This window comes from Hyperolius riggenbachi, chromosome 1, assembly GCF_040937935.1.
Source record: "Hyperolius riggenbachi isolate aHypRig1 chromosome 1, aHypRig1.pri, whole genome shotgun sequence".
Classification (NCBI taxonomy): domain Eukaryota; kingdom Metazoa; phylum Chordata; class Amphibia; order Anura; family Hyperoliidae; genus Hyperolius; species Hyperolius riggenbachi.
In genome coordinates, this window is record NC_090646.1 from 229,781,170 (window position 1) to 229,793,213 (window position 12,044).

Consider the following 12,044-nt stretch of genomic DNA (forward strand, 5'->3'; position numbering starts at 1 on the left):
TACATTTTCCATATTTGCATTGCTTCTGCGAACCATACTATCAGACAATGCCACACTGGATTTGAGATCTAATTTGATTTGTAACTAGTTTCCATTTGTAGGCCCAGTGCACACCAAAAACCTCTAGCAGATCCTCAACACGCTAGAGGTTTTTGGAGCAGATTTCAGAGCGATTTTAGGCATGTTTAGAGACGTTTTGTAAACATGCCTAGCGTTTTTTTGAGCGTTTTTGTGTAGCAGATTTCATATATTGTTACAGTAAAGCTGTTACTGAACAGCTACTGTAACAAAAACGCCTGGAAAACCACTCTGATCTGGCGTTTTTCACAGCGTTTTGCGTTTTTCCTATACTTAACATTGAGGCTGCTTTCACAGTGGGACATTACAGGCGCACGTTAGAGCAGCCTGTAACACACCCCAACGCACAGCAATGAAAAATCAATGGGCTGTTCAGTGCCCACGTTGTGTTACATTGTAACGCAGCACGTCTACATAACGTACTGCATGCAGTACTTGACACGCGGCCAAGCCGCGTTAGACTGTTTGCACGTGCTCAGTAGTTTTTTTTTGTCATTTTATGGGCGGAGAGGAGGCAGGGAGAGGCCGCTACGTAGCCAGGCACATGGCTACTTATTATTCACTGCACTTGCAGTGTTTACATCCTGGAGCGGCCGCAGATTGGCTGGCGGGACCACGTGATGCGGAGAGCTCCGCTTACGTGGTCTCCGCGGCGCCTCCGACAGAGCAGGCGCACCAAGAGCTGCTTGTAACACGGCTCTTGGTCCTGCTCCAACACCACCAGGCGTTGCGTTAGGGGCCCGTTATGTGCCCTATAACGTCCCCTAAATGCAACGTCCTGGTGTGTAAGTAGCCTTAAGGCAGAAACGTCTCAGAAATCCAAAAAAATGGGGAAAAAAACGAGCCGCTCTGATGTGCACCGTCCCATTCACTTTCATTAGCCAAGCGGTTTCCCCCCTGCAAGTGTTTTAAAAAATGCTGCAGAGCCGCTCTGGTGTACACTAGCCCGTACTTTGGATTTTGGAGACATTGTAACCAGATCATATCACACCGTATTGAGGACCTCATAATTAGGGTGCAGGAATACCCCACTCTGTATAATAAAGCTCAGCCTTCCTACAAGACTACCAGCATGGCCTGCAGCTTAATAGAGGAGACATAGCTCCCCTCCCAATTGTCCCTCTTTTGGAGTGATTGTCCCTCTTTGGAAACTAAATCGCTCTGTCCCTCCTTCTTCCTCATTTGTCCCTCTTTTAGGACTGATGTATAAATCTGTGTAAACATATGTATTTTTTCTATGAAAAAAAATGTGCTTAGTTGACTATAAACTTTATTCCCATCCTTTAAATCAGGGGTCCCCAAACGTTTTGGGTCAAGGGCCGGGTCAACATACTTCAGACTGCTGGGGGGCCGGAGTATACATAAAATGATGTAGAAATCTTTGCAGGTCAGACAGTGAAGCATACCCAGGTGACAACCTGCAGTCCAAATGGACAGCAGTGTCACCTGATGGAACTTGATTGGAAACCAGCAAATTACTGCTTTCTGGCTTCCATGTGGATGGGTGCTGCTAGCACTGCTATTCTATATGCAGACCACCAATATTTAAAGATGTAACCACATCTATAAGTAATACATTTTGTGTGTGGGGGCCAGTAAAAAAGCCTCAGGGAGCTACATTCGGCCCAGTTTGAGGACCACTGCTTTAAATTGATATATTTATTATATTCTAATCTTAATATAAAAGAAAATAAACCAGGCTAGTAGGACCAGAAGGGTTTACATTTTACAGAATACTAGTAACCAATTAAAGGAAACAAAGGTGGGAGACATCTGGAGGTTGGCATATTTATTTCCTTTTAACCACTTGACGTCATCTAGTAAGGGGTTAAAACGGTTACACACGGAGGTGCATTGCAACAGAAAATTTGTTCAATGTCCTATTTGCACTAATTGGTGCACACATAGGATTTTTATAAACGTCCTTTTTACATCAAGTGTTTAACCGCTTCTGGACTTTGCTGATTGAAATCTATGCTGTTTGGCACCTGTTATTTGTGCCAGGGTATAGATTTCAATCACCCGCCGCACGCTCCCACCGCTACCGTCGATTGTGCCTCCCTTTCGCTGCTGCAGCCCCCTTGCTCTGCCGTTGGTATGAGAGCAGAGCTCCCTGAGCCAGTCGAGAGCGGATTTCATTGGCTCCTGACCCCGTGACCACTGTGAGCCAATCCCATTGGCTCACATTGATCACTGTCTCAGGGAGCTCTGCTGTCATAGCGATAGCAGAGAGAGGGGGCAACATCGATAGGAGAGCAGCATGAACAGCAGTAGCTGCGGGCCCGTGCAGCGTGATGTCGGTAAACTACATTTTTTTAAACCAGTAGTCACTGGTCCTTATGGGGCCAGAGACTGTTGGTACAAAAGGGGTTAAACAATACCAGCTGCCTGGCATTCCTGCTGATTTTTCTGCTCAGTAGTGTCTGAATCATACACCTGAAATAAGCCGATTTGAATAATTTTTTTCGCAAACACGCAGCTAGCACTACCTACCGCTACCTGAGGCGAAAGAGCCCCCCCCCCCCCGCAGACCCCGTGCGCAGCCTGGCCAATCAGTGCCAGGCAGTGCTGAGGGGTGGATCAGGACTCCCTATGATGTCACAACGTGGATGACGTCATTCCATGCGTCGCTATGGCGACGGGGAAAGCCCTGAAGGAAATCCCGTTCAGAACGGGATTTCCTGACGGGCATTGGCGCCGGTGGCAATCGGAAGGGAGGGGGTATCATGTAGCTAGCACTAGGCTAGCTACACGATTAAAAAAAAATTAGGTGTAAAAAACCATGCGCAGCCGTGTGGCTGCGCATAATCAAAACGCCAGGGAGGTTAAAAGAGAATAAACATGGCAGTCTCTATAGGTCTCTCACCTTGAGTTTCCTTTAACGTTAGAAAGAAAACAAGGGAGCAAAAGAAACCTGAGAAAGAGCTCTCTGGCCTATACTGTATGCAAACAGGAAATCGCACATGCGCAGTACTGTCACTCTGGCCGCCATGATGATGCGCAGCGGGCGGCGTAATGACGAAATGCGTCCCCGTTCAGGAAGTGGGAGCCCGGCGCGGATTTCGCCGGTGCGATATGCGGCGGAGGGACCGGGAGAGGAGCCAGGAGGACGCCGGGGGACCTCCCGACCTATGGTGGGCTGGAGAAAGCCCCAGGTAAGTACCAATTTCGATTATTTTTACAGCTCAGGGTCCCTTTAATAAAAATTATCTAAGAATAGTCTGAAACCAGTCAGATTTGTCCCACCTGCTGTAAGTGACAGCGACAAATGCAAGAAAGTAATATACTGTGCATTTTGGGTCCTTCAGAAGAAAAGCATTTTGCAAATGTTTTGTTGTTGTTGTTAAGTGACTCTGGACAAATTAACTTCTTATATGTACTGTATGTATGATGGTGTCCCTTAAGATCTTTTCAAATGATTATGATGAAGTTAGTAGAGAGAGATGAAGGGGCTACAGCTTTAGGGCTGGTTCACACTGCAAGTGCTTTTTCTAAGCGCTTGTGATTTGAAAAGCTCTTGCTACTGTAATACTAGGTTTGTGTTCTCACTGGAGCAATGTGGTTTTATTAAAAAATCACACATAGCATTAGCAAGAGGTTTTTAAATCACTGGCGTTTGAAAAGCTCTTGCAGTGTGAATCAGCGCTTACAAAGCTTTGTCCAGCAGCATTACATCACAGGCAGCAGACAGGCGTACATGTAAGAACGACACGCGCAAAAAAGGGCGCAGGATGTAGCTGTAAAATGATGTTTTGGTTACTGTTATAGGTACTTATCCGTTAGCCGGGCGCATCCGGCAGTTGGCGCTAATTACTATTCCCCCTCCAGGCCGACATGGATAGTAGGGAAAGATGTAACTCTGGTGGAGTTTTGTCGCCACCTGCCGGATGCGCCCAGCTAACGGATAAGTACCCTGTTATACTATTTAACATGCTTTTGTAATTTTTCTCAGCCAGTCTTTATCCATTTCACAAAATGCCATTGAAATACAGAACTGTGTTGCTAAAAGGAAGGTGAATGGCAATGGTAGCATAGGACAGGCTTGTGACCTACCCCATAAAAGATGATGGATGGACTATGCTCCACAGAAGGTAGCATTCAGTCAGTATAACTTGCACCTGATTAGGAAGGAGTGCAGTAGCTTCTATGTGCTACAGAAATCAGCAGTTCTTATAAACATGTAGCAGATAGATGCTCTTTGAGCTCTTTCACGAGACTGCAGTCCCAGGAAAACACCTGAAAAACATGATCTACCAATGGTAATGTTTGAATAAGTTTACACTTTGGCTTCAATTCATCAAGGGCTGTTCGATAACAATAACCAAGTCCTTAAAACACTGCATTCGGTATTTTACACTTGTGTGTGCTAATTCATCAATATTTTCACACATGTGGTAGATGTTCGGTAAGTTAACGAAGAGGTCCGTGCAGTGAGGGCATTACAATAGGAAACAGGCATCTCCGACATCCCTATAGATGTGCATGTTATACATCAGGGGTGCCCACACTTTTTCGGCTTGCGAGCTACTTTAAAATTTGCAGAGGCCAGGAGATCTACCAACATTTCAAATACTGAACCTGAACAAGTCTTGTATAGTCATATAACAACATTATAAATGCTAAGTTTAGCATGGGACGACCACAAAATGCAATCTCATTGGCAGAAGATTTCCCCACACATGCAATCTCATTGGCAGAAGATTTCCCCACACATGCAATCTCATTGGCAGAAGATTTCCCCACACATGCAATCTCATTGGCAGAAGATTTCCCCACACATGCAATCTCATTGGCAGAAGATTTCCCCACACATGCAATCTCATTGGCAGTAGATTTCCCCACACATGCAATCTCATTGGCAGATTTCCCCACAAATGCAATCTCATTGGCAGAAGATTTCCCCACAAATGCAATCTCATTGGCAGATTTCCCCACACATGCAATCTCATTGGCAGATTTCCCCACAAATGCAATCTCATTGGCAGATTTCCCCACAAATGCAATCTCATTGGCAGAAGATTTCCCCACAAATGCAATCTCATTGGCAGAAGATTTCCCCACAAATGCAATCTCATTGGCAGATTTCCCCACAAATGCAATCTCATTGGCAGATTTCCCCACAAATGCAATCTCATTGGCAGAAGATTTCCCCACAAATGCAATCTCATTGGCAGAAGATTTCCCCACAAATGCAATCTCATTGGCAGAAGATTTCCCCACAAATGCAATCTCATTGGCAGAAGATTTCCCCATAAATGCAATCTCATTGTCAGATTTCCCCACACATGCAATCTCATTGGCAGATTTCCCCACACATGCAATCTCATTGGCAGATTTCCCCACAAATGCAATCTCATTGGCAGATTTCCCCACACATGCAATCTCATTGGCAGATTTCCCCACAAATGCAATCTCATTGGCAGATGATTTCCCCACAAATGCAATCTCATTGGCAGATGATTTCCCCACAAATGCAATCTCATTGGCAGATTTCCCCACACATGCAATCTCATTGGCAGATTTCCCCACAAATGCAATCTCATTGGCAGATGATTTCCCCACAAATGCAATCTCATTGGCAGAAGCTTTCCCCACAAATGCAATCTCATTGGCAGAAGATTTCCCCACAAATGCAATCTCATTGGCAGAAGATTTCCCCACAAATGCAATCTCATTGGCAGAAGATTTCCCCACAAATGCAATCTCATTGGCAGATTTCCCCACAAATGCAATCTCATTGGCAGAAGATTTCCCCACAAATGCAATCTCATTGGCATAACATTTCCCCACAAATGCAATCTCATTGGCAGAAGATTTCCCCACAAATGTAATCTCATTGGCAGAAGATTTCCCCATAAATGCAATCTCATTGGCAGATTTCCCCACACATGCAATCTCATTGGCAGATTTCCCCACACATGCAATCTCATTGGCAGATTTCCCCACACATGCAATCTCATTGGCAGATTTCCCCACAAATGCAATCTCATTGGCAGATTTCCCCACACATGCAATCTCATTGGCAGATTTCCCCACAAATGCAATCTCATTGGCAGATGATTTCCCCACAAATGCAATCTCATTGGCAGATGATTTCCCCACAAATGCAATCTCATTGGCAGATTTCCCCACACATGCAATCTCATTGGCAGATTTCCCCACAAATGCAATCTCATTGGCAGATGATTTCCCCACAAATGCAATCTCATTGGCAGAAGCTTTCCCCACAAATGCAATCTCATTGGCAGAAGATTTCCCCACAAATGCAATCTCATTGGCAGAAGATTTCCCCACAAATGCAATCTCATTGGCAGATGATTTCCCCACAAATGCAATCTCATTGGCGGATTTCCCCACAAATGCAATCTCATTGGCAGAAGATTTCCCCATAAATGCAATCTCATTGGCAGAAGATTTCCCCACAAATGCAATCCCATTGGCAGATTTCCCCACAAATGCAATCCCATTGGCAGATTTCCCCACAAATGCAATCTCATTGGCAGATTTCCCCACAAATGCAATCTCATTGGCAGATTTCCCCACAAATGCAATCTCATTGGCAGAAGATTTCCCCACAAATGCAATCTCATTGGCAGAAGATTTCCCCACAAATGCAATCTCATTGGCAGAAGATTTCCTCACAAATGTAATCTCATTAGCAGATTTCCCCACAAATGCAATCTCATTGGCAGAAGATTTCCCCACAAATGTAATCTCATTGGCAGATTTCCCCACAAATGCACCCCCACACAGTGACATTAACCCCCCTCCCCACCCCAGCATATTTGGCAGCAATCCTTCCCTCAACTATGGGTGTCCACATTAAACTCAGTTAACACCCCTCCCCATGCATCCCCAGCCCTCCCTCACCTAACCCCCCCCCCCCCCCCGCATGGCTTCTATGGATAATAACTAAATCTTCTTCCCACTGCAGCCCCACAGTAAAGTAATCGGCCCCGACCTGCAGCGCTACCCGACCCGACCCACCAGCACCATAATTCTATTGCCCACCTCGGCAGCAATGCAAATCCTCCGCTCTCTAGTCCTTCCAAAGATGGATGCGGTGGTTGATGGTGTCCTAAAAGCCCGCGGGACCTGGGGAAGGCGTGGCCACAACGCTTGACCATCACAGAGGAGGGAGAGAAGACGCTCACAATTGGCTCCTCTCCCTCTCCAGCCACCCCTCTACCATCAGCGCTGCTCAATTGGCTCCTCTCCCCCTCCAGCCACGCCTCTCTTTTTAGCCGCGCCTCTGCCATCAGCGCTGCTTCGCTCGGAAGCAGATTCTGGCAGCCGCAGCACGACACAGAGTAAGATGCGCGGCTATATTTAACAAGACGCGGCCAAGAGGCCGCGATCTACCAAATAGGTGGTCGCGATCTACCGGTAGATCGCGATCGACCTATTGAGCACCCCTGTTATACATGTTATACTGCCTCTGCTCTTGCTGAATCTGTCTCATTAGTCTTAACTTTCTATTTACTTGCCACAGCTTACCGTAGATGATCTGCTGAGGAACATTACACATTCTCTGCTTAGGTCATTTTGCCACGAGCTCCCACTAGCATCTCTGCATATTCAAACAGGCACTCAAGGGGTTACATTACCGAAGGGTGCCTGGAAGATATCTTTTGTTCTTTTCTCTCTGCTCGCTTCCTGGGGGGTCTCTTCCACTGGAGAAGCCTGGCCAACCTATCAGCTGCACTTGCAGGGGACAGGGGACGTTTCTATTAGCTGTCTGCTCCTGTCAAACATGGAGACATCCACATTGAAGGCATTCCAAGCTTGTTATCGACAGGGGAGAACTGGAGATAATCACCGCACGTGTTATCGAATGCTGTGACCTTGATGAATTGACATTTGCTGACATTTTACTGACATGTTTTGAGGTAATCACTAAACAAGTTGGTAATTTATCTCAATGCTCGGGAATTTCAGCGTTTCATGCGGTAACTGCTTTGATGAATTAACATTTTACTAAGTGCCATAGGCTTTAATGGGCACTTCGCGCGGAGCGCCCTGCGTAAAGTTTTACGCGCATAAAGTTTTGCGCGCGAAAAGCTGGTTTAGACGTGCTAAGGGGGTTTTCACAGGCGTGTTAACAGTTAGCACCGCTTTGTGAATCAAACCCCATGTGTGTCTGTGTGTGTGAAAACATGATGCACGTTTATCACAGAAGCTAATCTAATCTCTAGAGAAAATGCGTACAGTGCTTCACTGCTGTCAGTTTTTATCTGCATGGGGAAAACGCATTCAAGTGTGCACTAGCCAATTGAATAACATTGGTTGTCAGTTTACCTGTGCAGAAAGCAAGTGGGGGGCGGGGCCCATCTAAAGTTTTACATGAGGGCCCAGTGATTTCTAGTTACGCCCCTGTTCACACAGTCACTGTCATCATCTAGTCAGTGCTGTGTTTTAACACAGTGCTAAGAAACAGCGGCATGTAGTGTTTCTTGGGCAGCATATGCTTTGGATAAATAACTTGCTGTTTTTCTGACATCTAGGAGTGATCATGGGAAATCAGCCCAAAAAACACTAGCCAAGCACTTTCAAAATACTAGACAATGCCACAAACATGCTTTTATTTATACACTGGCATTTATGAAGTGTTTATTCAACTGTGGCAGCAAACACTGGGAATAAACTCATGTCGCAGTGTCCTAATCCTCTCCTCCCTCCTCATGTGCTGCAAGTTATGTTGGGCCTTTACCAACCATCTCCTTATGTGGGGGACATCATTCCGCTGCCATGATGTGAACCTGTATCCCTTCATGTCTCTCAAACTACATCAACAACACTTACAGCACTTCTAAAACTCTTGTTTTAGGTTTAAAAAGAGAATGAATTAACAGCAGATGAGTCAACCTAAAAATGGTCTATTTTCTGCAAACCCTTAGCACTTGTCACCACAGGATAGCTAGTATTCATTACATAAATTCTCCACTAGGGATTTGACAAGGTGATTTATTTTAGCGTCTGAATGGCTGGTTATGATCATGTGATCATACCTCAGCATAGCTGTGCATATGTTGCACAGGAAGCAAAGGTTGGATATGATCACATGACCAGCAACTCATACATCAGTTACCTTATGAAACTGTTCTTGTGCTTCCCCACAGAGATGGATTAAGATGTAATGGGGCCCTAGGCAAGGCACCACCCCTTGTGGTTCTTTTGGTAAGCTGAGGTGGAGAGAGGTCAGAGAAGGGGGCTGGTGGGCCCGTTGTCACCCACTAGACCCCAAGCACCTGTCTAGGTTGCCTTGTGGATGATTCTGGTCTGCTTCTCCATACAAAGAATTTTGTTTATTGTTCTTATTTAAGATTAGTAAAGTGTGCTTTCTTTCCATTAGGTTTCAGAACATATCTTTATTATATTTCTGTTGATACCTTAGTCACCACACACACATTATTATCATCTGGCATGGTGGTTCCAGTGCCTGTTTACCTTTGTGCAGAGGCCATTCCATTCTAAGTCAAAATCAAAGCACCATTCCATTCCACCCATATCATGAGCAGTATGTGCTGAACTAAGCCCAATGTGCTAACATAGTACTTGCAAGGGAAGCTTCTGCACCTCAGAAGACTTATTCACTCAGAAATGTATTTAATATAACACTAAGCACGCATGAAACAGATTGGGCTTGGTCTCCTTCTGTACAATTAAACTTACAGTACCATGAGGATTATAATTCGTAAATTTATGAAAGAGCATATCTTCATCGGAGCAGAATCTTCCTTTACAAATATCATCTTCCCAAAGGCAGACTTTAATCTTCTGTGGCAATCTTAATATAAGCATTCCCACTATACCTCTCCTCTGGTAACCCTAATGTACTGTATATCTCTGCTGATCTCAGTTCCTCTTGTGATCCCCCTTGTATAATGAAGCTATCTGTTTAGCAGCGGACAAGCTACCACTACTTTGAGATCCTCCATTTGCTGTAGGCCTCAAGCCGAAGACTGACGGCTATAACTTGGTAGGCAGCCAGCACCTGAATAAGCTAGCCATCAAGTGCTTGGACTGGGCTTCAAGATTGTCTGAGAAACAGTCAGCAGCCAGGTTTGAGGGTGGTCTCCAAGATGTAGGCTCCGATTTGCTTCAGGTGGAAGCATTCTCCAAAGATGGTGACTACTGTTGTTATTTCAATATAATCAATCGACCCAGGAAAAGCAAACCTTCCTAGTCACCCTCAGCCTTGGTTTCCCTCCATGAGCTCAGAGTTACTTAGCTGCAAACTTGGGGAGCAATCTTATGACTTTCAGAACAGCAATATGTACTGACTCCCCAGCTTTAAAGAAACCCTAAATCAGTGAAAGGCAGTTGAATTAAGCCCATGGAAAGCCAAATTACCTTTTTCTGAGATGCATCATACTGCTCCTTGTCTTTGGGCTCCCCCCCTCCCCCATCCGCTGCCGATGCTTTTCTGACCCTAGCTTCCCAGAAGTTTACCCCAGTGGTCGATGATCAATTCTGAACTGCACTTGAGCAATTTCCAAACTGCACATACAGTATGCAGTGAAAAAAATGTACTTGAGGACAAGTGCTTCCTTTTGCTGCACACAAGCGGTTCAGACCTCACGCTTGTGAAGTTCTGAACCACTCATCAAGGCTGTTAGAAATTTCCAAAAGATTCATCGACTGATGGAGCAAAGTGAAAAAGAAGAGGACCAAGGACTCCTGAAAGAGGGGCCTCAAAGACAACGAGCAGCTCCAGGCTTCTCAGGGTAAGGTAATCTAGCCCTCCATGGCTTTGCTTCAGTTTTTTTCTCCTGATTCAAGAGTACTTTAAATAGCTTTAATCCAGCCTTGGAGCCCTGGGAATTGTTTGCTCCACTTACTGGAAGGGGAGAGAAAAAGCTAAAACAACTCCCTGTTTGCAGGTACCTCCCACACAGAAATGTCAGGACATCTAGCTTTAAATAGCAAATGTCAGTTATATCGTTGACTATAGGTAGATTTGGGGACTTTACATAGGGTTAGGCACCACAAGGAAAGCTGAGGTTTTGCACCAGGTTCTGGTCAGATCTACATGAGGAATTAAACAGCAATTACTGGCTTTTCCCAGCATTCAGGCTGCAGGGATCTGTGCCAAAAAAGGCTCAGTGCTGTCAGTGTCAAAGAGCAATATTTGTATAGTTATTGCAAGGTGTCTTAAGGTGGGCATACATCAGGCGACTTGGTGGCCGATCAACCATCTGGTTCAATTATTATAATAGAATCGGTTGAAAACCAGTGCCACCAAGAGCATGCCCAATGATGCAACCAAATTGGGTCCGAAATTGGTCAAATGTATCAATCAGACAAGATGCAAGATGTAGGGCCGAAATGCATGACCAGGTGCATGGCAGTAACGGCGTGTAATACCCGGACAAGCAATGAATGCAATGGAACCCTAGGCACTGCCCCCCTGAAATTAAATGTGTCCCCCCCCCCCCCCCCTGTGCCCTGTCCCACATACTTTACCTTTCTGTGTCCACCGCTGGCTCCACTTTCCATCCACATGTCACACACCCACCCACCTGATGCCGTTAACCACATGGGGTGAGTATATAGATGGGGTGCGGAGCCAACGGCAGACACTGACAAGTAAAGTATACGGCACAAGGCACAGGGGGGGGGGGGGGAGCACATTTTACATTTGGGAGGACAGTGGCCCCTAAAGTATACTGCACGGGGCATCGGGGTTACATTTTACATTGGGGGGGGCAGCGGCTGGGGAAGGCTAGGTGGTGGATGCGTCTTCACAGTGCCGATTGCCAAGAGATTTCATGCTGAAATCAATAGGGAATTGGTCTGTGGTGTATGGACAGGCAACAGATCTCTCTTGGATCAGATTCAATCAGAGAGAGATCTGTCTCTTGGTCGATCTGCTCATACATCGTCTGATGTGTGGGCACTTTTAGTCCTGCAGTGATTTATATCTATTTATCACAGTGCAAGAATAAGCTTCCACACATTGGTAT

At 45.6% G+C, this 12,044-nt stretch overlaps 1 long non-coding RNA gene across 1 annotated transcript in view; it reads left to right on the forward strand.

Moving 5' to 3' along the window:
• LOC137547249 (uncharacterized) overlaps window positions 1–12,044 on the forward strand; it is a 51,027-nt gene that overhangs the window by 8,700 nt on the left and 30,283 nt on the right. The window lies entirely within an intron of this gene.